General features: G+C 37.5%; 1 long non-coding RNA gene across 1 annotated transcript; it reads left to right on the forward strand.

The window, feature by feature from the left end:
• The first annotated feature begins 11,055 nt into the window (after positions 1 to 11,055).
• LOC141741143 (uncharacterized) lies at positions 11,056 to 24,939 on the forward strand. Its single transcript, XR_012586283.1, has 4 exons — positions 11,056 to 11,177; positions 22,118 to 22,156; positions 24,171 to 24,234; positions 24,898 to 24,939. It is a non-coding gene; the product is annotated as an uncharacterized LOC141741143 (long non-coding RNA).
• The last annotated feature ends 211 nt before the right edge of the window (positions 24,940 to 25,150 follow it).

The following is a 25,150-nucleotide window of genomic DNA, read 5'->3' on the forward strand; positions in this document are numbered from 1 at the left end:
CAGTTTTCCAACCATCCTTGTCTTAGCAACCATGACACACCAGTGATGAGTGAGGAAATAGTTCTCTCTCTAACAAGTACTTTGAAAGTTTAGTTGCAAACAGTTCTCATTACAAATTTAATTCTTTTTTTATTAAGTATGGTTTATGAAGAGATCATGATTTACTTTTAATATATTAATATTTTTTCACTATATAATTTGGACAACTAATTTTTCAGCTATGGACTACATAACAATTTGTTTTTCTTACTCAGTGGTGGACAGCTAGTTACCTGCATTGTATTGTATTATCTCTGCTTTCAACGAGAAACATTTAAAGTGCAGCAGAGCAGGTATCAGCTAATGAATATAGTTGATGAATAATTTATACAGACCTTTTTGGAAGCATTTTCACCAACATCTATCACTGTTTAGATAACAAAACCAAGTAGTATGGTCCTGTGGGTACTGCAAATTAAACCTAATCTTTTCTTTCACAAACAACAAAATTCAAGGGCCTTCCGTAATGAAAAAACATATTTTAGTTCAAATACTCATCCAGCTGCCTGTAATAATATTCTTGTAAAAATAGATGTGTCTTGAAATAAGGTTTCAAGATTTAATGTTATATCTTGACATTTCTAATACAAAAATATTTACTTTTTTGTGAATAATTATGTTTCTATGCATGTATATATATTGTATGGCCACTAAGATATTGAATAGCTGTAGCTTTATTTCAGGATACAAGGTGGTGCTGTTTCTTTTTAAAACTGAAAATAATGTGTTGATATGATCCTGCAGAAAGCAGTAGTGGGGACACAGTATCTCATTGAGTGTAGTGCTGCTAAGAAGCCGACTTAAATATCTCCATTTCTATTTTATTGCTATGCAGTTAAATAAGATGTACATACATGTGTATGTTCATATGTGCACATATATATACATATACCAATGAACAGATTTAAAGCAATAACAGACTTCAGCCTTGGATATAATGCTGAATTTAAGTATTTGGATGCAGGGTCAGTCTCTTACATTAAAATAGGAAGCAAATTAACCTGCATTTTACTGTAGAACAAAGGTACTGGCAGCTCTTTGAAGAGTGATTCTTTTCTCTGTACTGTACATGAATGAAGGATATTGGAGCATTTTAAACTCTCGTAGTTCTGCCTAGATATTAAATTCTGTGACCTATTTACTTATGCTTTTGCCCTTTATGTCAGTTAGGTCACTATAAAATAGTGACAGAGCTTTTATTTTTATTTAAAAATTAGAAATGTGGCACATCAAAAGGAAAACAAGCAGACTGCTAAGACTGCTAATTACATGATTTGCACCCTTGCAGCACTATGCTCTTTCCAAATCCTTCCCTTCTCCTCAGTACTCGCTGTTATCAACATAAATGTTATATCATGGGTTGCAAAACTTATTTTCTGAGCTCTCTGTTGACTTACATTGTCTTCTTTTAGATCTTTTTTTTTGCGAGATTCACCATGCAGCCAGGTTCTGATAGTCTTTCTGGGTAGTAGAAGACTACTACCTTCTACCCAGTAGAATACTGGGTAGAAGAAGACTACCCATTTGATACCTTGCAGGGTCAGGCCCTTGCACAAGGTACACGAAATGACTGTGGCCCTTCTGAAAGCTCACATTTTGTGAAAGAACTCAAGGAACTTTAGTCTGTGGATTAATGAACTATCAGGCTAAACAAACAACAAGAAACTATTTAAATATACTAATGTCATACTATTGCTTCCATTAGCTTCGATTTTTCAAAATACCTGTTGTGTTAAGATTCATGATCCTGAGAAGATCTTACAATATAGCCAAACTGTGTATATGTACAGTTCCACTGCAATGTATGGGATTACTTACATAAGAGACATTTATGGCTAAGTCTTTGCTGAACTGCAGGCATTAATTTCTATAGATAATACCAAAATAGATTGCTCATCTTTCCAACAGATTCTTCTTATATAATCAGGCGAAAAATAAGACTTTTCAAACACCTCCACAACATGCCCAAGTTATTACATTATATTACATTATATTGAGCAGACTGTTAAAATATAGTACTAAGATCAATAGATAGGGGTTTTTTTTTGCATTTGTGCTTTCTGTTGAAATGTAGCCCAGGTAAAAGTTTTATTTGTCTGTCTCTGCAGTTTTGTACATAGCTACAGAGTAATGATATTTTATTGCAGTCTACCTCTTTTGTTTTTTATGGTTTGATCCTTATCACCTACCTTGAGCACCTACTTTATATATACATATATACATGTGCACAAAAGTTTTATGTTAAACCTTTTACAGAATAGCCTTAGTGATACATAGTTTATCTAAGTAGGTAACTAAATCACTTCCACAGTTATCAGTAAGCACAAGGAAATACATACATTGCAAGATTAGTAGCTACTACCATAAGCTGTTAAATGGATGACTATTTAAATCATTAATCCTCATAAATAACTTGGGGTTTCTATCTAAGTACAGGGCAAGCGTTCCTCATCTTACAGGATAATAATGAGGGAAACAGATCTTTAAGACACTCTCAGATATGTTCTAATAAAAACTTGCAGTGTGATATACATCTCCGTTCTGATGGCATGACTGTACTTCCCAGTAGTTATAGTTGATAACATAATCATTGGCCTTGTTGAGCAGTTTTGAACATTGAGGTCATTCAGGGTAGAAAAAAAATTAAAATGGAATAGCAGCATACCTAGGTAGTCCTCTGTAAAGGTTTTCACTACACAGACCTAGAATCTTTCTGAAACTGTAAGTAGCCAACCTCTAAGATAGGAATAGCTCCTGCTGCGTTTTAATGTTACCTATTATACATTAGTCTCTCAGTTCAGCTACAAATTAGCAAACAGTGGAATTTTGTAACCAAGTACTAATTTGAGAAAGTTAATGCAAACATGGTAGTATTTGCCTTTTGTGACATATGTCTCTTTTCTAATCCTCTCTTTTAGACTGACTTTTTAGTTTCTTTTCATGCAGCTTATCTAAATGGAATATCTATTTAAAGAGCAGTACAGAATGTTAAAAGTTATGATAAAAGGTATAGTTATCTAGCAAGTAAAGGTCAATAAACCTAAGTCATAAAGCTAGATGACTAACCAGATGACTAAATTCAGGTTAATTTAACAGGGACTAGTAAATCTCTACTCAATGAAAGGTGTAGAAATCTAAGGGAAAAAAGAAATAATGATCGAATACTACAATATTATCATATCTTACATAAAAATATAGCAGTAGGGATAACCCTGGTTATGGGAATAATTACCTTACTGTCATGGATCAAGTTGTCTCTAGACGATGATGAAGTCTAGACAAAAACATGAATCTGACAGCTTCTAAGTCCTAAGGGAAGAGTTTGAGGCAACGGAAAAGGTTTTGTCTTTATCAGGAGAGAAGCACAATTGAAATCTCCACTGAGTATTGTACACGTTTGGAGTGAAGAGGAGAAATAATAGATTTAAAAATTCCAGAAGTCATTATTTGGAACATGGTTATATATTTTAAGGCAAGATTCACAGATTTTAAGTACATATGGAATCACATATTAGCACATTAACTATGAAACATTGCTCCTTTCCCCATATGAAGTAATGACTGATGGGCAAAGGGGAAATTTGAGCTTTTGGACTATACACTAGAATGCATAATACATCACATTTTCCAATTATGCTTATTACTGAGTGGAAGGTCACCAGCAAACATATTGTTGAAATGATCTGTTTGAGCATGCTGTTCAGGATTTCCCATTTGTGTTTTTTTCCCCTACCTGCATTCTCACATTATGCATGGTAGCATTTACCCTGTATTCATGAAATGCACGTTTATTTTTGTTCTCTTACTGATTATTTATGATTATTCCTCATATCAGGAGGTCTGATCCAAATATCAATGAAGACAAAGAAAATCAGGGATTTCAATTGGCTTTGAATTAGATATAAGTTTGCAGCTTTAGTAACTTCCATTCAAATATGAGAGTGAAGCTAGGTTTTGTTATGGTTTTTTTTGGCAGTTAGAAAAGTGTTAAATAATTTTATTTTACTTTATGGCAATCTCCTTAATAAAATAATTTGAAAAAATGTTTGTAGTTCCATCCTTAAAAATTAACTTGAAGCCATTGGGATTTATGCTGGCTACCCAAGAGAAAATTAATTGTATCATGTCAACAGATTTGGGGAATCTTCAGGCGTTTACAAAACAGGCATTCAATAGTGATATAAATGACTACATGACGTAAGATTCATTACCCAGAAACTCCTCCTTGGTTTCCGTGAGTCAGTCAAAAATATTAGGATGGACAGATGTCAGTTGTTGTTTTCTGTTGAAGGTCACCAAGATCATGGAAGGGACCGTGGCCATTGTTAGTGTAATAGCCAAATAGAATACGCCTAGGAAGAGGGAAGCTTGAATTCAAGTTTACCAGCAGCAGCAGAGGTTCTAAGTCTCCAGCTTTGATTCTCCAGGCAAACGGCTTAAACAATATTGCATTTGGCCCGTGATTCTGGGTAGGCTCCTTAGCCATGAAAAATGCTCTGTAACACCAGAGAGAGGAAAGAGAAGAAAATGTAAAAAAGTGCTGCTCTGTACTACAGTGACTCATGAATGCTGGCTTTTTGGTTGTTGTTGGGTTTGTTTGTTTGTTTGTTTGTTTGTTTGACTAAAAAGTTCAAAACTGTTTCCACTTTCCTTTATTAGATATTTTGTTTAAAATTTTAGTTTCTTTACTTATAAGATAAGAAAAAAATAATCATTGTAATGACAAAAAAATGTTTCATTTTGGGTTAAACAAAACATTTATCTTCAGGTCATAGAAAATCTTTCATTTTTGTTTACTTTAATGAGATAAGTAAAGTTTTCCATCTCCAATATAATTAAATCATTTTCCTCATCACATCCTGCACCAATCACTGAATCTAAACTCATTTACCTGTGTAATCCAAGTTATAAATATAGCATAAATTTCAGTTCAGGGAAAACAAAACCAAGGGGGTTTTAGAGAATAAAGAATGTTATAGGGAAGATCCTCATGCTGTAATCTGTGAACATCATGTAGTCATTTAATAGATATTAATATTTAATGTAAGTATTAGATCAAGTAAAAGACCCTGATGTCTGAAAACTGGGTCTTTGAGTATTGGAATCAAAATCCTAAAGTGTGTTAGAAAAGTGATCTAAAATCTTACATTCTGAATAATCTGAATCGTCTCTACTTTAGAATGGTACAATTTTTGGATTAGGGTTATCTCATACAGCCAAAGCCTCCATTATAACATGAATTCCAAAATCTTTTATTAAATATGTCATCTTAAAAAGCCGTGCTTCTTTTAAAAAGTAAAAAGTTAACTAATCAATTAAAGGAAGAATACTTTGGGAATTGAAAAGCCAGATCCAGTATTCTCAGCCTGAGGAGATTCAAATTAACATCTCCCAGGAGTGTACCCAGTAGAAGGTAGTCTGGGAAAATTGATCCTATACATCTCCTGCTGTGCTGCTATTGCACAGCTATGCAAGAGCGCGATTTGGTGATAAATTCAAACAGAATGGAAGTGGGACCTCAGTTGGATTCTCATATCTCCACTACTACCCTTTTCCTTTCTCCTGACTTGCTGCAGTTGCATTTTCTGAAAAGTCTGGTTATTCTTGAGGGAGCGCTGATCAGATCAGTGGGTTTACATATTGGTCCGCTTATTTTCTTAGTCTCAGTGGAGTTTGGGTGGGACTTGAACACAGGTTAAAATGTTTCCAGGTATATGCACAGTGAAGAACTACAGATGTTTCAGGGGCTTCAATGTTGCTCACTAGGTTATGTAATTAGGTATGTGGTGGTGCTAGACTGGGGTATTCTGGACCACAGAAAGTTCCTTGTTACTTGGTCTAAACAATCTTGGTATGGGAACTAAGATTCTTGTTTTGGCTTAGTCCCTAAATAACTTGTAGCAGCGCACCTTTTAAGTCTGTGACAAAGCCAGGAATTTAAAGTGACAGAAGGCTTTTCCTAATACTGTAACCTTCCGTGCCTCCTACAGAAGCTTGTGCAGATTCTTACAGGTAGCACTTTGCACATTGCAGTCATATCCATCAACACTTAAGTATGGTGGAATTAGCAGGAGATTACATACAGCTTAGGGCAGAATCCAGCCTGAAGTTTCTTCTTTATTGACAGGAGCCACTTCCTCTCCTTATTAAAAGGAATCACTTTGTTATGCCTGTAAAACTGACTATTATAAAATATTATTCTTGGTAGTAGGTATAAATTACCTGAATCTTGAGATGCCTACACTGTGGAAGCAGCAATATAATCATCGGAAGTTGAGAAGATGCTACAAGAAGCTAAACATTGAACTAATGGCTTTTATTTGTAAACAGGTGACATAACTTATTGTTATGCTTAATTATCTCTGGCCTCTATATTAGTCAATTGTGCAGGCAGCCCTTTACCCAAGTAAATACTTATTAAAACAAATACCTCTGCACAAATAGGAATTTACCTTATTCTTGCTGTTTCAAAAAACACAAGACTGGAATAAACCCAAGAAAAATCTGCATCATGATCCATCTTGTGTGGCAGATCTACGAGCAAAGGCCTGCGTACGGCCAAGGACACAGTGAGCAGAGCACACAGAAACAGGAACGCAGATATCGATACGGATGGAACAAAGAGGAACTGATTCAATATAAACATGGAACAAGAAAATAGCTTTGCATGCTTATCTTGGTGGGAACTGAATAAGGCGACTGGGTTAGTGATCTGAAATATGTGTTTCCTTGCCTAGCAGGTGCATGGACAGTTTTAGAGCTCGGATATAAAAGCCGAAGCTTGAGAAGCAATAAACGATTTTGTGCTCATCACAGCTGGAGTCCATGCATTCATACACCACAGTCTTGTACCTTAAACACAATTTAAGAAAACATGTATATGTTGCAATGAGATGGCGAGAATATTTGCATGCAAATATGTAAAAACTCTCAAGGTTTATAGGTGAAGGAGCCTGGATTTTGCAAAGGGAGAAGAATGATTTTAGTCTAACTAAAACAGAATCAGTCAAAAGTGAAAGGAACTGGCTATCAGTTGAAGAAGTAATAATTTCAAAGTTGCAAATAAGCTCTCTATGTTGCCTAAACCTAGAGCAAGTACAAGAATTCATGCATCTAATTCAGCACTTCAAAGGCATCATCAGCTTTTTATGTTTAAATGAACAAGGCTTGCAAGAAAGCAGGCCAGGTTTCATCTAAAATTTCAAATTCAAAAAATTGACTTTGAAATTTAAGAGACTACTCTTTGCTAAAGTAAATATTTTGGTCACAGTGGTGACAGATGTTCCCATACAATTGTGGGTTTTTTTAATTAGCTAGCACTCTTAGAGGCTAGCTACTAGAACATATCATGCTAGAACAGCCACTTAAAAAAGCATGTATTATTTCAATAGTTTATATAGATACACATTTTTATGTACACACAAAGTTAGAATCATAAAGTCATAGAATGGTTAGAGTTGGAAGGGACCTTAAAGATCATCTAGTTCCAGCCCCACTGCCATGGGCAGGGACACCTCCCAGTAGACCAGGTTGCTTAATGCCCCATCCAACCTGGTCTTGGACACTCCCAGGGATGGGGCATCCACAACTTCTCTGGGCAGCCTCTTCCAGTGTCTCATCACCCTCAGAGTGAAAAATTTCTTTCTGATATCCAATCTAAATCTACCCTTTTTCAGTTTAAAACCATTGCCCCTTGTCCTATCACTACATTCACTTGTGAAAAGTCCCTCTCCAGCTTCTTTGTAGGTCCCCTTTGGATACTGGAAGGCTGCTATAAGGTCTCTCTGGAGCCTCCTCTTCTCCAGCCTGAACAACTGCAACTGTCTCAGTTTGTCTTCATAGGAGAGGTGCTCCAGCCCTCGGAGCATCTTCGTGGCCCTCCTCTGCAGGAGGACCTTCAGCAGGTCCATGTCCTTCTTGTGCTGAGGACTCCAAAGCTGGACAGGTGGGGTCTCACGAGAGCAGAGTAGAGGGGCAGAATCACTTCCCTTGACCTGCTGGCCACCCTTTTTTTGATGCAGCCCAGAATGCGGTTAGCTTTCTGGGCTGCAAGCCCACATTGCTGACTCATATTGAACTTCTCATCAATCTAGTCCCAACTCAACGCCCAAGTCCCTCTCCTCAGGGCTGCTTTCAATCCATTCTCTGCCCAGCCTGTATTTATACTGGGGCTTGTCCTGACCTATGTGCAGGACCTTTTAAATGGCCTTGCTGAACTTCATGAGGCCCATGGGCCTCATGGGCCCACCTCTCAAGCCTGTCCAGGTCCCTCTAGATGGCATCTCTTCCCTCCAACGCGTTGACCGCTCCACACAGCTTGGTGTCATTGGCAAACTTGCTGAGGGTGCACTCAATCCCACTGCCCATGTCACCAACAAAAATGTTACATAGTACTGGTCCCAGTACCAACCCCTGAGGAACACCACTTGTCACTGCTCGCCAGTTGGACATAGAACTGTTGACCGCAACTCTTTGAGTTCTTCAAGTAAGACATCTATCTTAGGTATGTATTACATTCTAAATGATGTTGAGGTTTCTATGACGTTACGCTTTCCCTTAGTTGAAAAGAGAATTGGAAGAAGTTACTACTTCTTTTCTGGGGCTTGATCTCATGAAGATTCAAAACCTTTACTTTCATCCAGCAAAGCACTTAAACACAGACCTCAATTTAAACGGTAATTCAAATCCATCTGGGAGTAAGAACATATTTAGAATCACACAGGTACATCTCTGGACATCAGGTAATTTGCAACACCCAACTCTTATGTTCTACAAGTAGTAGACATGAGTACATTGTTTAGCTTTTATGTGAGGAAGAAAAAAAGATGTATGGGCCTGTTAGTGACTTTCAATATATATTGTAAATATCTGCAGCTGCACTATATTTAAAGCTTGGCTTATTTTTGCAGCTGAGTGAAAGGTACTGCTTGGTTTGCAATGCATAGCAAATCCAATTAAGGGAATGGAGCTGCTGAAATTCTTTTCACATTGAGATCAAACCCAGCTTTGCTAAACCATGTAATTTTTTCCAGTAAGCATGGAACAGAGACACTTATATGCATTAAAAGGAGTTTCTCCATGCAATAAATGTTACACATTAGTCAGTATCTTCTTTTTGTAATATATTTGTCATTCACATGGAAAAGTTGAATAATTGTATAGTGAATGAAGATCAAGAAGAACATCAATTACAGGTATTGGAGAAAATGTTACATTTGAATTATGAATAACATCTTTTTTATTTAATGTCACTGTACACAGCATTTGTATTGTCTATGAATGCGTCTATAAACATTTCAATTCATCCTTACAGAAATGACCTGGACTGCGATCACTGTAATGGCAACATTTTCAATTAGTTTCTTTCACAGTGAATTTGGTACTGATATTTCCTCTCTTCAGTGGAAGGAAAAAAGAAAAATGTGAGGTGTACCTTAGTGCACGGAAAAGGAAAAATAGCAAATAGGACATGTTTCTTGTATGCGTGAGGATTTCAGCTTGGCATTTGGATCAGGTGAGATGGAAAGAGGTGACATGGTCGGCAGAATGAGAGATAATGTATCTAAACCTGCTTGCACAATGAGAACCCCTCCTTTCATTCCAACTGTTTCCCAGCAACAACAGCAAAATCTCTTGAGTTAATGTACCAAGTAATAAACCAAAGCAGAATTTTCCTTTTTTTTTTTTTTTTTTTTTTAAAATAACCTTTACAAGAGAAATGTGGAAGGCAAGGGAGGAAAGATAAAGAGATCTCCCTCTGTTAGTTTAATACATTTGTGATTCTTTTAGATATCACAGGGACAATCTTGATTTAGAAGTGTAGATGATAAGGAGCAGATGCTAAACAAGGTATGCTTTCCTCAGATGAATCAAGGTGAATTTTCTGCTATGAAATCCAGCATAAATGAAAGATATTAGATTAACAATAACTCATGCTCTGCACTCCAGGAACTCTTGGGAAAGTTTTCAAGTGTGCCAGTAGGGGCAGGGAGCTATCGGCATCGTGTTTCCTTGGGAATACTGCTGCTAGCGAAGGGGAAAAGGAGACTGATGTGTGTGTTTAATGAGCTCTAGATTATTTCTGAAACTGCTGAAAACTCTTTTAAAGTTCGATGGAGATTAGGAGAGTGAAAATAGTTTTGAAATGCCTGTTTAATTCTATCACTTTTTCCCTAAGTCTTCTTATCTCCAAACCAAAAGAAATCCATTTTATTGTATGGAAAAGCAGCATCTATTAGGTCCATACATACTGCTGTATTTATGGGTTAAGCCATTCGCTTAGATGAAAATCTATCAAAGTAGTTTAGGAAAAGATTAATATTGTTACCTTTCATAAAAGCAGAGAGGACTACACTAAAATATATTCACAAATCCTTCCTTCTCTAGTAGTTGTAATAACTGAATAACTTAATATCATGTAGTACTTGTTAAGTGATAAGAAGCTCATCTGCACACACAAAGAAAGAACAGAGAAACAATGGCAGGAGGAGTAATTCAATAACCTGGCCTGGCTGCTCCCAGGCAACAAGCCACAAAAGAGCCACCATCTCGACAAGACCAGAGGAGCACAGGGGCACAATGACAGGCACAAACCCAAATCAAGGGGTTTAGAGGAATGTTCACCTTGCCCAGGCCACTCCTGGGCAGCAGGGCCATCAGCTTGGTTGTCCAGGTGTGAGACCCATCACAATGACCCATTGGTAGCAGCTCACCTTTCAGACTAAGGAGGAGTCACTGCCAAGAGATATATATTGTGATGCAAGGAAACAGCATCTTTAGGACTGCACAAGGCTTATTATAGGATGTTTAGGCAAGGAGCCAGAGGTGGAAAATGGGAGGGATTTAGTTGATGTGGGCAGTAACAAGCATGGAAAATAGAGGGATAAGGAAATAAATGGATCCATTGCCATATAAATAGTTTATTGGTCAACACACTTGTCTGTCCATGCCCTGTACATGATCACCTCAGTTTGTTCTATCTCCTTATTAAAATTCACCTTCAACTATTTTCTGATAGGGGGATCTTTAGCCTGTGCGTGTATGGAGGCAAGTGCAGACGTGCAAGTGAGTGTGTGATCACTAACAAAGATCAAGCTGGACTGGCCAGTGAAAAGGTGCAGTGACCTGGGAGCCAGGAGGTGAGTAGGCCTCTAAGGGTCACCTCTGAGTGTGAACGTACCTCTATGTCTCTAAGAGCAAGAGCACAGGAAGGTTGTCTGTGGGACCACAGTGTGTGTGTGAGTGAGTGGGTCTGTAGCAGCCACTGGAGTGGGGCTGCAGCCTTGGGAGCTCATATGTCCAGCTGCCAGGAACTGGGGAGACTGGGATCGAAGGGCAGCTACTGGGCAGACTGAGTGTCTGGGCCCAGCTGCTGGATGGACTCACCTCGTACGTATGCATATACATATTTTCACACCATGGGGACTCCATCCTGCTCAGTCAGAGAGGGGAGCAGGATAAAACCATTGGTGCTGTTGCTGTTCATGTGAGTGCTCTGTGTGTCTCTGTGATTTGTCAGCAGGCCTGCATATATGTATATACACATATATATTGTAGATAGCATAAACTACTTGTCAGGTATACACGCTCGGCCTCACTACTGGAGAGGCTGGGGGACTGAGTCAGACTAGAAGGAAGCCAGGCTCTGGAGACAGCTGCAGGAGGTCCAGGCAATGCAGAAGGAGGGATCCTCTAAGTTTCCAAGCTCGTCTGATTGTGTAATCTCAACATCACTCAAGATAGAACAACACCTGCACTTCAGATAATTGCACTTAATATTTTTTATTTTCTGATCTTCTGTCACCCAGGGCACTTTTATTCATTTTAGCATGATTTGCAAAGTCATATGTCAAGTTGGTTTGTCTTTTTGTAAATGCTTAGAGGTATCCAGAAATTATTCTAAGTTTCCAAAGCTTAATAGAATTAAAATTCTTTTAGCTAGCTGAAAATGTTATGATTTTTATTGGTTTGTCATTTTTCGCAAAAAAAGACAAAAGCAGTAATAATGAAAAAGAGGCAGAAATATAAAATTTCGTGCTATTTTTGGCAGTCTTTCTACTTCAGGGTTTTTACTTAAGGTATGTCTTCAAATCAAATCCTTTTGTCATGCTACTTTGTTGAAATAAGGTCATTATTCCCAACACAAATGCCCAAGAAATAAGAAAATATAATCACCTGCATTTTACAAACAGGGTAAAGTAAACAAGGGAGTTACAAAGCCTGAAATGAGGCTTTCTGCTTCACAAAGAACTTCTGGTTTGCTTGTAATGGTTTGTGACCTTTGCAGTGGGATATTGTGTGCTCCCTGCAAACACACATACACCTCAGAATTTGCAACTTCATGCCAGACAGCACTAAGGTTAAGAATAAACGAGGCAGCACATCTGTATCAGCTTCCATATCCTTCTGTCCTATCTTTAAGGCTGCTATATCTGTCTGTTTCTAGAGAGATGTTCAAAACCGAACATGCCATACCCACCAAAGAACATGTACTTTGAGAGTCTTGTACTGTGTGAACAATAGACACCTCAGCAAGCATTGGTGAGGGAGATATGACAGGAAAATTGAATTGTATGGTGCTAAATTTAACCTTGTCTAGCTCCTCACTCAAAGCAGTGTCAACTGTACCTATTCCATTCCTGACAGACCTTTACCTTCTCTGTTTGCAAAGCCCTCCGATGGCAGTGATGGCCCTTCCTGCTCTGCCTTTCTCTCCTGCTGCCTAGGGGTCTGACTTCCTGTTCTAAAGCATTGGTGCTGTTTCCCAAGAGTTTCCCTGAATATTTCTTGCTGCAGTTTTCTTCCGACATCCACTGTGGAAAAAGGGAAAAGTCTGTTTCTTCATCTGTAACAGCTTTTGTACTTGAACAGTATTATCCTTCCTCCCTTTTCTTAGGTTAAACAACATTACATCTTTTATATAAATTATATATAATGGTCGTCTCCCACCTGTATTAGTGCATCCTGCCTGTGGAGGATCTTACAGTTATTCCAGAACCCTTTTTCCCTGTCATGCTTACAGTACTGTCATATTAATCAGTGTCAAAAGCCATCCTAAAAGTCAAGGTGCATATCCATACTACTTCTTTCCTACCCACAAGATCTATTAGTCAGTTATAGAAAGAAATGTGCTTTGCTTAAAATGGTTTGAGCTGATAAATATACAGCAGCTCTTTGTTATCTTCCCCACATCTACAAATTGGCTAATTGATTATTTCTTTTGGAGTTCTTTTTAAGGTAGGATCTATAATCCTTGAGGTATTGCCCTTTTGTTTGATGAAGTACATCACTGCGTTTTTCCTTTTTCTGGTCTTTCGATCCATCTGCCATTCTCCACAAATTTTCAAGAATAACTGCAGTCATTTCAGAGGTTATTTCAGCCATTTTTTCATAACCCTATCATAAAATTCATCAGACCCAGCCAGTCTGAAAAAACTAAATATGCTCTTAGCTGTCATTTTCATTTTCTGTCTGAAGATCTCGGCATTTGTTGTTTGTATTAACTGAAGTTGTTCTTTTCAATTGGGTGAAGGTGTCCTAAATTATACTTAAGTCACCTGCTTGTTATCAAGTGTTCCCTCTTGTTGGGTAGTGACCAATTACTGCCTTGTTTTTATTTTTACTTTTATTACTGTGGAGTTGATTCTTGATAGTTTGGATGTTTCTTCCTATGTGGATCTCATTTCATGTCTGTCAAATCAACTTCCAGTTGGTTCCGAGGAGCTTGGTTGGTTTGTATTTCCATTCACTCTTTGCATGCTTTCCTCTTGCTTTTGAATCAGTGAAGAGCACCAGATTCATCCAAGTAGGTTACTTGCTACCTGTTTTAGCTGTCATAGTTTACATGAGTGCCCTAAATGTAATTTGAGAAAATGTCAGTTCCTCATGACACTTTTTCTCCCTTTGACTTGCTTCACATGCAATGTCTCTTACAAATTTGATTAATTTATTGAGAAAAATTTTCTTGAAATTTTTTTCAAGAATTATAACAGATTTTGAAGGTCACTCCCATATTATCTTTCAGGTCTTCAAGCAACCCTTCTTCCTGATTGGGAATAAAACTACAGAAAAATCCCTGCTATGTGTTCTATGTGTTTCTTCACCTTCTCTGTCACTTTCTGTGATATTAGACACTAGCCTTAATTGACCTAGAGTATATATTTGGATTCTAAATCTACGTCTGCTAAATTAAACAGTACCTTGAAATGTTTAATTGCACTGCATGTGATTGTTGATATTAATAAGCTGTTAGAATGGGTCCTCTCAAATTTCTTTTAAACGGTTCTTCGAAAATCAGAGAATTCCAGGAGCCATTTCCATTAAGCAGTTCTCATGCAGTCACCCTGTTCTGAAGAAAAAAAGTCACTTGCAGAGATACTGGCAGTTTCGTGCCAGTTAGTCTTAGTAAACAAAACTGTTTACTGTTATAAATGCAGTCACTGAGTCACCACGCTGAATGATAGCTACATTTGGAATTGTACTTAATTAATTCTCAGAAGTGGCTTACTTGGGCATTCTTGCCACCCCTTCCATAAATACTGGAAATCTCTTCCTTTCATAATGTAGAAATATTAGATGCCTCCATGTCCAGGATCAGACTGTAGGATGTGGCAAGACAAGTCTGGTCCCATTCTTTAACAGTACTTTGTTCTGTAACGCAGAATTCTCACAGAAGCTTACTGAGATTCATGCTTGCTGTACTAGATAAACTAGTGATTTGCCCCCCAAATTTTGATCTCTTCTATAAACACAATATGATGAAAAAGGTCACAATAAACTCTATATTACAGATTTTCTGTTGCTTTTACTGCTTTATTGCTAATTTTTTGACATATTAATGTTCTTCAACTAACAACCTTGTCTCTTTATCTTTTTATATAATTAATTGAACATCAGAAAACATCATCAATCAGAAATTCTTCCTCATGTCTAGTAAGGAAATAAAACAGCAAAACAATTTTATGGCCATAAAAATTGATCTGCCTCAGGGTTCTGAGTGCAGCTTTCTTTATAGACTCTATTTGCTGAGAGAAAAAAGTAAAGCTTTGGAGTAAGTTTGTAATATATACAGTATAATACATTTCCACGGTATTAAACATGTTTTGGTATTTGTTCAAGCCACTTGTGCTGACTGGAGAATTCCAGTACTGATTATTTTTTGTGTAGAACACCAGAAGAATACAAATATCCTAATAGACCTGCTGAGCCAACAGTCCTGATTCATCAGAGTAAGTAAGTAAAAAATAGTAACTAGGCTAGTATGATTAAGGCATGCTACATTCTCTAGCCAATGCGTGGAATAAAAGGAGATGGCTAATATATCAAGTTGTCCTGGTTTCAGCTGGGATAGAGTTAATTTTCTTCCTGGTAACTGCTGTATTTTGGATTTAGCATGAGGATAATGTTGATAACACATACTGTTTTATTGTTGCTAAGTAATGTTTATATTAAGTCAGACTTTTTCAGCTTCCCATAGAAGCTGAGAGGGAGCATAAACAAGACAAGCTGACCAAAGGAATATTCCATACCATAGACATCATGCTCAGTGTGTAAATGGGGGTTGGCCGGGGGGCAGGAATCTGTCATTGCTGCTTGGGATGGAACGGGCAATCAATCGTTGGGTGGTGAGAGCAATTGCATTGCATCACTTTATTTTATATATTGTTTTACCATTATTATAATTATTTCCTCTTCTGTTGCTGTGCTATTAGCTGTCTTTATCTCAACCCATGATCTTTTCCTCCTTTTTCTCCCTGTCCTCTGTGTGTGAGTGAGTGAATGTCTGCGTGGTCCTAGTTGCTGGCTGGTGTTAAACCATGACACTAGTAGTTTTGACTCTCCAGACAAAATGGCTGTTTTAACTGTGGGCAGCTCTCAGCATGGCTCCAGAGGGAAACTCAGACTCAGATCTTTGGAAATACTATAAGATACCAGAGTCTTTCCACTATTATGCCATTCCTAGAGAAGCACTTGATAACTGCGCTCATACTTACTTTTAGCATGTTATTAAATACCTTAGTGATAAAGGGCCCAAATAGTTAGAAATTAGAATTATCAACAGCCCTGTTCCTCTCAGACTGTAAATTAGTCAAATGTGATTCAGAGGGTAAACTAGGGGAATTATTTCAACTACATAGGTTACTTTTGACAAATTACATTTGCGGTAGTGGAGCTGTACTGAATATTAGGGTTGGATTTCAAAAATGAGAGTTGTTTCAGGTTTCTGAGAGATGTTATCAGCTTTTTATTATGAAGCTGTTTTGTTTCTTAAAAAAAGCAAAAAATGTTGACTTTTAGTTTTTTTTAATTCTGGTATGATTTAGACAAAGACTGCTGAGACCTACAAACCTCCTCAACAATATGCATTTGTTAAACTCAATGAATATCAGTGATTTTTGAACAGTGTTACTAGATGACCTTCACAGAAGTTGTAATGAACTAGTGAAATCTGGTGGTGCTATAAAGGCCTTTCAACACAGGGGATGATCAAAATATTATACAGGAAATGTGGACTACTTTCAAGCTTTAAGAAACAGAAATTGGATGTAATATAGTAATAAAACAAAGTACAAGGTCACTTGCTCAGGAATTAATAGGATAATCACAATAAACTTGGGCAGAATAGATGAAAATAACAGATGAAGAAAAAGATCTGTCCATTTTGATTAGTCAAAGAACATCCCTGAGCTTCAGTGTGATGGAAACCAAAGTTTAATAATTATGCATGCAGTATGGCCATAGAGAAATAATGGTTATCCCTGAGCATAAAACATCAGGTGTTTTTAAAAGATTAGAGAAAAACAGGAAGTGTGTACTGGCCATGAGTAAATTTTCACTAGAAGTTAGAAGAAATTCCCAGGTTATAAAACAATCAGTATCATTCTTCCAAATGACAGTAGTGGTCTGTCTTTCTGGATGGAGTTGGAAAAGCTAGTAACAATGATAGGAAACACCATCTGATGATGCAAGAGGTTATTTCCAGTCCTATGTTATGTCAGTTCTCTCGTTTCCAGAGAATAAATTTATTTGAGATAAAAATAAAAGCAAGTTATAATGTTCCTTTTATTGTTGTGGTTGCCATATCATGATTTTATGTTTTCTATTATACCACCCAAAATATCTTGGAAAGACTGTTAGATACAGCAGTTAAGCAAATAACTACATTTTATGTCGCTGCTGTCCTTTATAAAGGAAAAATCTCTCCTTTCATCTGCTGTAGTATGAAGCCACTATTTTTAGAGTAACCAATAGGTGGTTGATAGGTTGATAGCAGTGATGTTATAGATGTCTCCTGCACCTGACTGCAGTGTCCTCCTTGCCACTTCAGAAATCCTACTAGCCTATAATCACAGTGTTCTTTGTAGACTTCAAGGGTATTGAGTTATATTTCTGATGGATTTCAAAGCTGTCTGGGTACCTCCATGCGGTGAAATCATGTTTGGCATATTTGACTTGGATTCAACTGCATTTCTTCTGGCATTTTTAACTTGGATTCACTCTTTGCCTGAGCTCCTAAATTTGGATGGTATGGCCCTGTGCTGTGTAAAATTATTGGCCTGGGTGTCCTTTGAGATTTTGCAACTGCGTTTATTTACAGACACCTCTCAATATACTGTTTTCCAAGATTACTTTCTTTTTGTCACAAGCTATCAAAATAAATTAAAAGTTTCTTTATGAAACAGATTATCTGCATTCTGAAATGCTTATGAGGACATGCTATTTCTGAGTTGAAAGAAAAGTTGAACTATTGGCACTGAAACTGGGAAAGTGTGAAATGGAAAATAATGATAAGTTTGAATTGGTTACCTTTGGAAGCCAGCTGCAGGATGAGCTGGATTGGAAGGAGGGAATAAGAAGGCATAGTAAAGATTCCAAAAAGGTTTTTTTCTGCCTGGTGCTTGAATTTGAGGTGTCTTGGAATGGTAAATTCTAGTCTGCCTCTGAAAGAGAAATGGGATAAAAGAAAGCAACTGTTTTGTTTTTATTTCTCCAGCAGTCATCATTATTTTGTAATAAGATAATTATTTCTAGTCTAGACAGTATTCCAGATTTTAACTTAAAAATGTCATGAATCTGTAGAGACTAATTTGAGGCCTGAAATATAGTTTTGGCTTTGTTCTATGAAAGTTCCACTCATTTTAAAATTTGAATGAATAGTGGGGGTCTTCTCAGCATATCTCAGTGTGAAGGTACAAAGTGAAAGAGCAAGAAGGGGAAAAAAGGGGTCAAGGACATTTTCAAGTTTTCATGAATCTAAGGACTATTCCTGTTTATATAAATGCTGGGTTTCGGCAGTGTAATTTATGTATACCCTCATTTAGCTGCCAGAGCAATGATTGCTGTGGATGCGTATTTAATCCTAAAGAATGGCTGTTTCTGCATGCAAAAATTCCCAAATGATGACTGATTGTAATAATTTATTTTTGAATATTAACATTTACAATTCCATATGCATACTGATTTTTAAACCTATTTTCAATACACAGAATGTTCAGTACATTTGTACATTCCATGACCTTGTTTCCTGATGATTGGAGGAATGTAATTGCCTTTCTTACCATGCATCTAATTCCTAAAGAAACATCTTTGGCTATTTAAAACGTGAGTAAATAGTAATAAAAGTGATACAAAGGAAATGTCCTTGCTGTGGGACAGTGAAGAGAACGTGAGAAATATAATCAGTCCTAAACAAAAATATTTACAGACTCATGAATACCCACAGATTAAGTTTACATTTTGTGGATTTAAAGTAATTACTACTTGAAAAAACATTAAATGCAGGTCATGAGACTAAAAATCTGTATTTTTACTTTCCCTACAAAACACTAAATTCTTTTTTCTAGTATCAAATCCTTTAAATATCAGTGATTCTTATTCGGTAGCTAAGACTATCAATTTCCTTTTAAATTTCTCGCTGTTACCAGAAAATCCACACAAACATGTTGTTAAACGTGTGTAGGGAGCTGCAAATGGCAAACAAACCACATGTGATTCTTGTAGATTCTGCTAACAGATCGCCCAACTTTTCATCTTTTAACGCCTTTGTTGAATGCCTACATGTCCACTATGTCATTACATTTACTCTACAAATAAGACAACTATCTGTCACGGATTAAAGTGCTATGTCTATACAGCTTGGAAATGAAGATTTTGAGGAAGCACACCATATAATAACACCATATAAAAAATATAATAATGATAGTTTTATATCTTTTATAGCTAAAATGAGAGTCTAGATAGCTTGCAGGGGAGCATTCTTTTTAGACGTGAGGGAAGTCAGGTGGTAGAAGGAGGCTGCTCTAAGTTTCTTGGCTACGGATGCCTGACTAGCAGTCAGTCAGTACCTGGTAGTACCAGCGTGCATTTCTGTTCCTCCTCATTGTGAATTTTAAGCATATTCTGTCACGTTTCAAGAGAGGCCAGACCGCAGGCCTGTCCCTCAAAGTTGCATTGGGTGCAGGTGTCAAGGATTTGGAAGCAGGGGGTCTGCAGGGGCGGCCTCTGTGAGGAGAGGCCGGGGCTGCCCTGGGCCGGACACAGCCGGTTCCAGCCAGTGCCAACCGCCTCACGCCAGGGCAGGGCTGAGGCCCCCAGCCAAGATGGCGGAGTCACTGGGAAAGCGCATTTAAGACCGGGCAGTAAATGTCAAGCAGACAGAGGAGAAAAAAGTGAGAAACAGAATTATGAACACCAAAGTGAGAGAAATAGGGGAGGAGGTGGTCCACACACCAGAGCAGAGTTTCTGCTGCAGCCCATGGGGAAGACCACAGTGAAGCAGATAACCACGCTGCAGCCTGGGGAGGACCACGCTGGAGCAGGTGGAGCATTCCCTGAAGGAAGTATGGATCACAGAAAGAACACGCTGGAGCAGGTGGAGCATTCCCTGAAGGAAGTATGGATCACAGAAAGAACACGCTGGAGCAGGTGAAAAGTGTAAGGGGGAAGGAGTGGCTATGAACTGACTGATGGCCATCCCCCCTGCGCTGCTCAGGGGTTGGGTTTGGGCAGAGGCGGCAGTGAAGGGGGTGAAGCTGGGCTTGGGAGAGGGAGGAGGAAAGGTTTTGTTCTAATGTTCGCCGTTATTTCTTTCCACTCAAATCTATTTTACTTGGCAATAAATTAACTTCCCCTGAGCTGAGTCTGTTTTGCCTGTGATGGTAATTGGTAAGTGATCTCCCTGTCTTTACCTCCACCCATGAGCTTTTTCAGGGATTTTTGTCCCCCTGTCCTGTTGAGGAGCAGGGGGTGAGAGCGCAGCTGGGTGGGCTTGGCCCTTAGCCAGGATTAACCCACCACGTGGAGATTCTAATTTTTATTCAAAAAAAGGATGCTCTTCCTGATTCTGTAAGCCTTCAAATCATCTTTGAAGGCCTCACATTAAGAAAAAGTCTGTGTAGACTCACCTCAATATTTGGATGCCTTGGTTCTTATTAAACCTTTATATACATTGAAGGGTGATAACTGGAAAACTAAAGGGGGAGGGATAGATAACCAGCAATTAGTAAATCTTACTACTTGCACAAGAAATTGATGTCTCAGCTATCAGTATACTAAAAAAATGTAGTTTTCTTATGTTTTAGATTAAATGTGTTCTATCTGAAGAAACATTGCTGTCTTTGAGGATGACAAAAGATAAAGTGGGTAATGTTTACAGTTTGCAGTTAGTCTTTCAAAAGCAGAAGATACTGAGGACTGGTATAATTGATGGGTTGAATCATAGACTACAAAGCATTTCACATCTCATTTAGATGTTTGAATGTGGCTTAGTTTATGATAAGCTATTTTATAGTAGTTGGTGGCAGTTATTTTACAGTTGTAAGGTGGCTATGTGTTTAAAAAGAAAGAAAGAGATTGACAGACAGGGTGGGCTATATATATATATGGAGGTAGAAGACTGTATGTATTATAACAACCAATGTTTCTATTTTTTGATATGCCCTGGCTATTTTACAGTTGCAGACTGTCTTCTAGGATGCTTTGTTTTGTTCCCAGATTAACATAAAACCAAAAAAAACCATTTTAGATCATCACAAATAGTATTATTTAATCGATCTTAGCAGAGAAACCAAAGATTGCAAAAGATCTCAAAGAAAATAACTTCTGTATTTCTGTCTGTGGTCATTTGGCAGCTGGATTGAAGCCAAAAGTGGCCATTCATCACTTGTATCAAATTGTACATTCCAGTATAAAAACTTCTAATAATGTTTTTGGACACTCCCTTTCCCCCAAGACCCTAAAATTAAAAACCAAAAAAACCAAAAAACCCCACCTCCATCCCCCAATTTTTAACCTATTAGTATTAGTTTCTTGTCTTCACTGTTGTCTGATAGCTTTTTGTATTAATAGCCGTTCATACATTATAGGAAGAGTTTTGTTCTTCGCTAAAAAGGTAAATTGGGCAATTAAAGCATATTGAAGTTTTGCAGTTTCATGGCAGGTAGTACTGATGGTATCAGGGTGAAGAATGGTGCAAATACATTACTGAATTTCCCTGATGCAGCTACTACTTTTGCACCTGTTGTTATGTGCATATGGAAATCTTTCCCTGACAAACCTACCTCTGCCTGTTTAAAAGAAATTGTTTATACAATCCTGACAGTGCTCTGCTGTTTGTTGGTCCATCAGTACATCATTTAAGTATGTGCTTAAAAAACACAGAAATAAGTGGTGTTTTTCTCAAGTGATTAGCTGAACTGCAACATGGTATTGTAGTAACATTACTAAAAAATTCAAATCTTAAAATCTTTAAAAAATTTTTTTTTCATTTTTTATTCCTCTCAGATCACCACTGAATTCAATAGAAGTTGTAGTTCTTTGTAGACTCCAGTATTTATTCCAAAGTGAATTGAACCAATGTTCTGAATATACAGTTACATGGGCTACTGTAATGGATTTCAGTGTGACATTTTACCACTGTATTTGATATACACAGTCTAATTTTTATAGGTGTCTCTTAAGTTAACTCAATTTTATGACCATGCAAATTGCTACCTTCATAACATTAAATTTGAAAAATAACTTGCATGAAATATGATCCTTATGCATGGTACTTACCATAGTAAATATCTCTTTGTTACAGGCTGCTTGTCACAGTGAAATCGAACTGGGAATTTTATAGGTAAGGATGGTACAAATATTAAGCACAAACTGTTCTTACATTCTTTTATTTATTACAAAAAGCAAAATTAAGTCAACATCATTTCTTGTTTAGTGTGAATATTTCTTACACAATACCATGTATTTTCTTTGTCAGTATAAATTTTGGTAGTTAAGAAGAGTTTTTTTCACACAGGAATTCTTCAAAAAATTAGTATGTATTGTCAGACCTGAAGACCACGTGGTCGTGTGCCTGACTTGCACAGTTACTGGTACCAGAGCCTTCAAAAAAGGTTCTTCGGCATAAACAGAATTGGGTAAAGTTTTTGCCTCATTGTACTCTAAATGTTAAAGGTTTCCAAGCACGGTGAGCTTCTGGACCTGCGGGTTTCTTGTGTCCTAGTCTGACAGGAGTGGCTGCTGCTGCTGACATTTGCAGGTCTGACCAGTAACAAGGATCTCCAAACATACAGATGCACACACAACACCACAACCACCACACAGCTCAACATAGCCACAAGAGCAACACCTTATTGTCACCCACAAAAACACTGACACCACTTACATAACATGGACAGCATAGGCCTCAGCTCTGCTGATCAGGATGGGGCTTTGCTAATGTCTCTCTCACACACATATACCCAGAGGTTTGCCCAGTAGTTGGCCCTGGTCACTTTGTTCATCCGAGACTGGCCCCCGGATTTCAGTCACCACGGTTGCTGGTCCCCCAATGAACAGGCCCCTGTGGCCTGTAGCCCCTTCTCCAGTTGTTGCCGCCTAGGGCTCTTGTCCTTCTTGCCACCTGGTACGGTTTGAAGTTTGCTTGTGACTGCATGCATACACCACATGCAAACACACTAGAGAGCCTGCTTACATTTGGGCAACTCTTTCGTCCTTGCTTCTCTATATTTTCCCACACTTCAAAATCACCTGGATTCCTCCCTTTTTTTACTTTTCATTCTTTTAAATGCCCCATAATAAATTTTATGTAATCCCATATGACACCTCAACTATCCCACAATAAAACTACTTATTCCCATGAGGCTAAGGATAATCTTGTTTACCCTTCTTATCAGTTGGGAAGTTCAGTTTGAACTTCCTCTAGGCTTTGGGTGATTCTTTTAATCATCATTCAGGAACCTAAGAGTCCTGGTCTCTGGTATTCTTTTATCTCCCGTACCTTAGGGATTGTATACCTGAATGTTTAATTTTTTCCTTCTCCTGTGTCTCATACTAGGCTCTTATGCTGTATATACAGTAACCAGATATCCTCATGAATCGGATATCGTTACACTAACGTGATCTCTCGTAGTAAGTGTCCAGCTTACATTTTGAGACAAAGGGCTTAGGAGTCTTTCTCAATTTTCTCATTAGTATTCTTAAGCTGTTGGAAATGAGTCCCACAGTCTAATTACACACCATGTGAAGAAGTATTTTCTCCTACTGTTTTTTAAAATTGCTCATTCTTTTATTATCCTTGTGCTGTCTTTCTAATTGTGGTATAAGACCAGAAGAACAGACATTTATTTTCTGTAAGCCATTCATTAGTTGATATGCATTCATCATCGCTCTTTTTATGAATATTCTTTGTGAAAAAATCTCAGTCTTTTCATACTTTTCAAATGAGTGTGTTTCTTGATCTTGGTCATTCTTTCCAGGTTTCTCTTCTCCATTAAGTTTTTTGAGGTAAGTAACCAGTAAAAAACATGGCCCTTCTTGAAACCGGAAACAGTAGCTTTAGGTAGCATTCACCTTCATCCCCAGTTGTTATATTTTGATGTTGGCAACTCAACATTATGTTCCTTTCAGTTGAGCACAGATTCTTTCCTGATCTTGCAAAGCCTGGTAAAAGCTGGAATAATACATAAAAGCTGGGATCTTGTGCGTAATCGTATCTCCCAACACCATGCTGCAGTGCATACAATGTTCCAGATGATGCCAAAGTATTGACTTATACAAAAGAACTTTGAAACTCTGTGCTATTCATCATCTTACTTCTTATGCAGCCTAATGTTTTGTTTGTCTTCTGACTGCAGTTGTAGATTAAGCAAATATCTCTCAATTACTGCAATGACTAATGGTTCCTTTCTTGAGACAAAGGTAAGCAAGCAGTTTAAGATTTTCTTCATGTATAAATTGCTTTGCACTTATTTATTCTGAATATCATTTCCCCCTTCACTTCGTTTGTTTAGTTCTCTCTAACATTTTACTTAATCCTCTGGTTTGGATTAGCTCAAATAATTTTGTAGACTTCAGATTTTGCTGTTACCTTGCTTGTGACTTATTAAATCTAATAAGCACTGTGGGATTTAAAATGAAAATGAATGACTTGATCGCAGCCAACACATTAATACTCTGTTTAGTTGTGCATATCAGATTTTGGGGAACAAGTTTGCCTAATAGTGTAAATTTGTAACTGCATGAAATATGTGTAAAATAATTGCAAAGCCTAATAATCATTCTTGTAATGTCATTTGAATTTCTGAGTTGTCCAGTGTATAAAGTATACAGTTTTTCAGAGTTTTGTTACTAAACAACGTTATTACATTTTGATGAACTGCTTTGGCCAAATGTTTAGCAGTTTTGTAGACAGCACTCGATTTTATTTAAAAGAAATCTGGATTTACAGAGTGGTTTAGGGTGTAATGTATATTTCCAAATGTCATGACATGTCAGCCAACTGTAAATCAATAATCTCTCATCAGCATAGGTTATCTGTCCTCATTCTCCTAACTATCCTTCTGTCTTTTTCCTGTACTGCAGTCTTCCGTGGTTATGGAACTGACTGATAAAATAACTTTGGAAGCTGCTTCTGATATGGTAAGTCCTGACACTAAACTTCTAGAGAGTTACAGTCAGTAGTCAAAGATATATACATCAAATCCATACTTTCAGTTGACTTAATTAGGGACTAGAGTTAGCTTCCCTTGTTGGAAATGACCAATGCTATCTAATATCCTTCTACAATCAAATTCCGTCCTACAATAGGTATTTAATATAGGTTCCTGTCATATTT

The sequence above is a fragment of the Larus michahellis genome, chromosome 3 (assembly GCF_964199755.1).
Source record: "Larus michahellis chromosome 3, bLarMic1.1, whole genome shotgun sequence".
In the NCBI taxonomy this organism is placed as follows: domain Eukaryota; kingdom Metazoa; phylum Chordata; class Aves; order Charadriiformes; family Laridae; genus Larus; species Larus michahellis.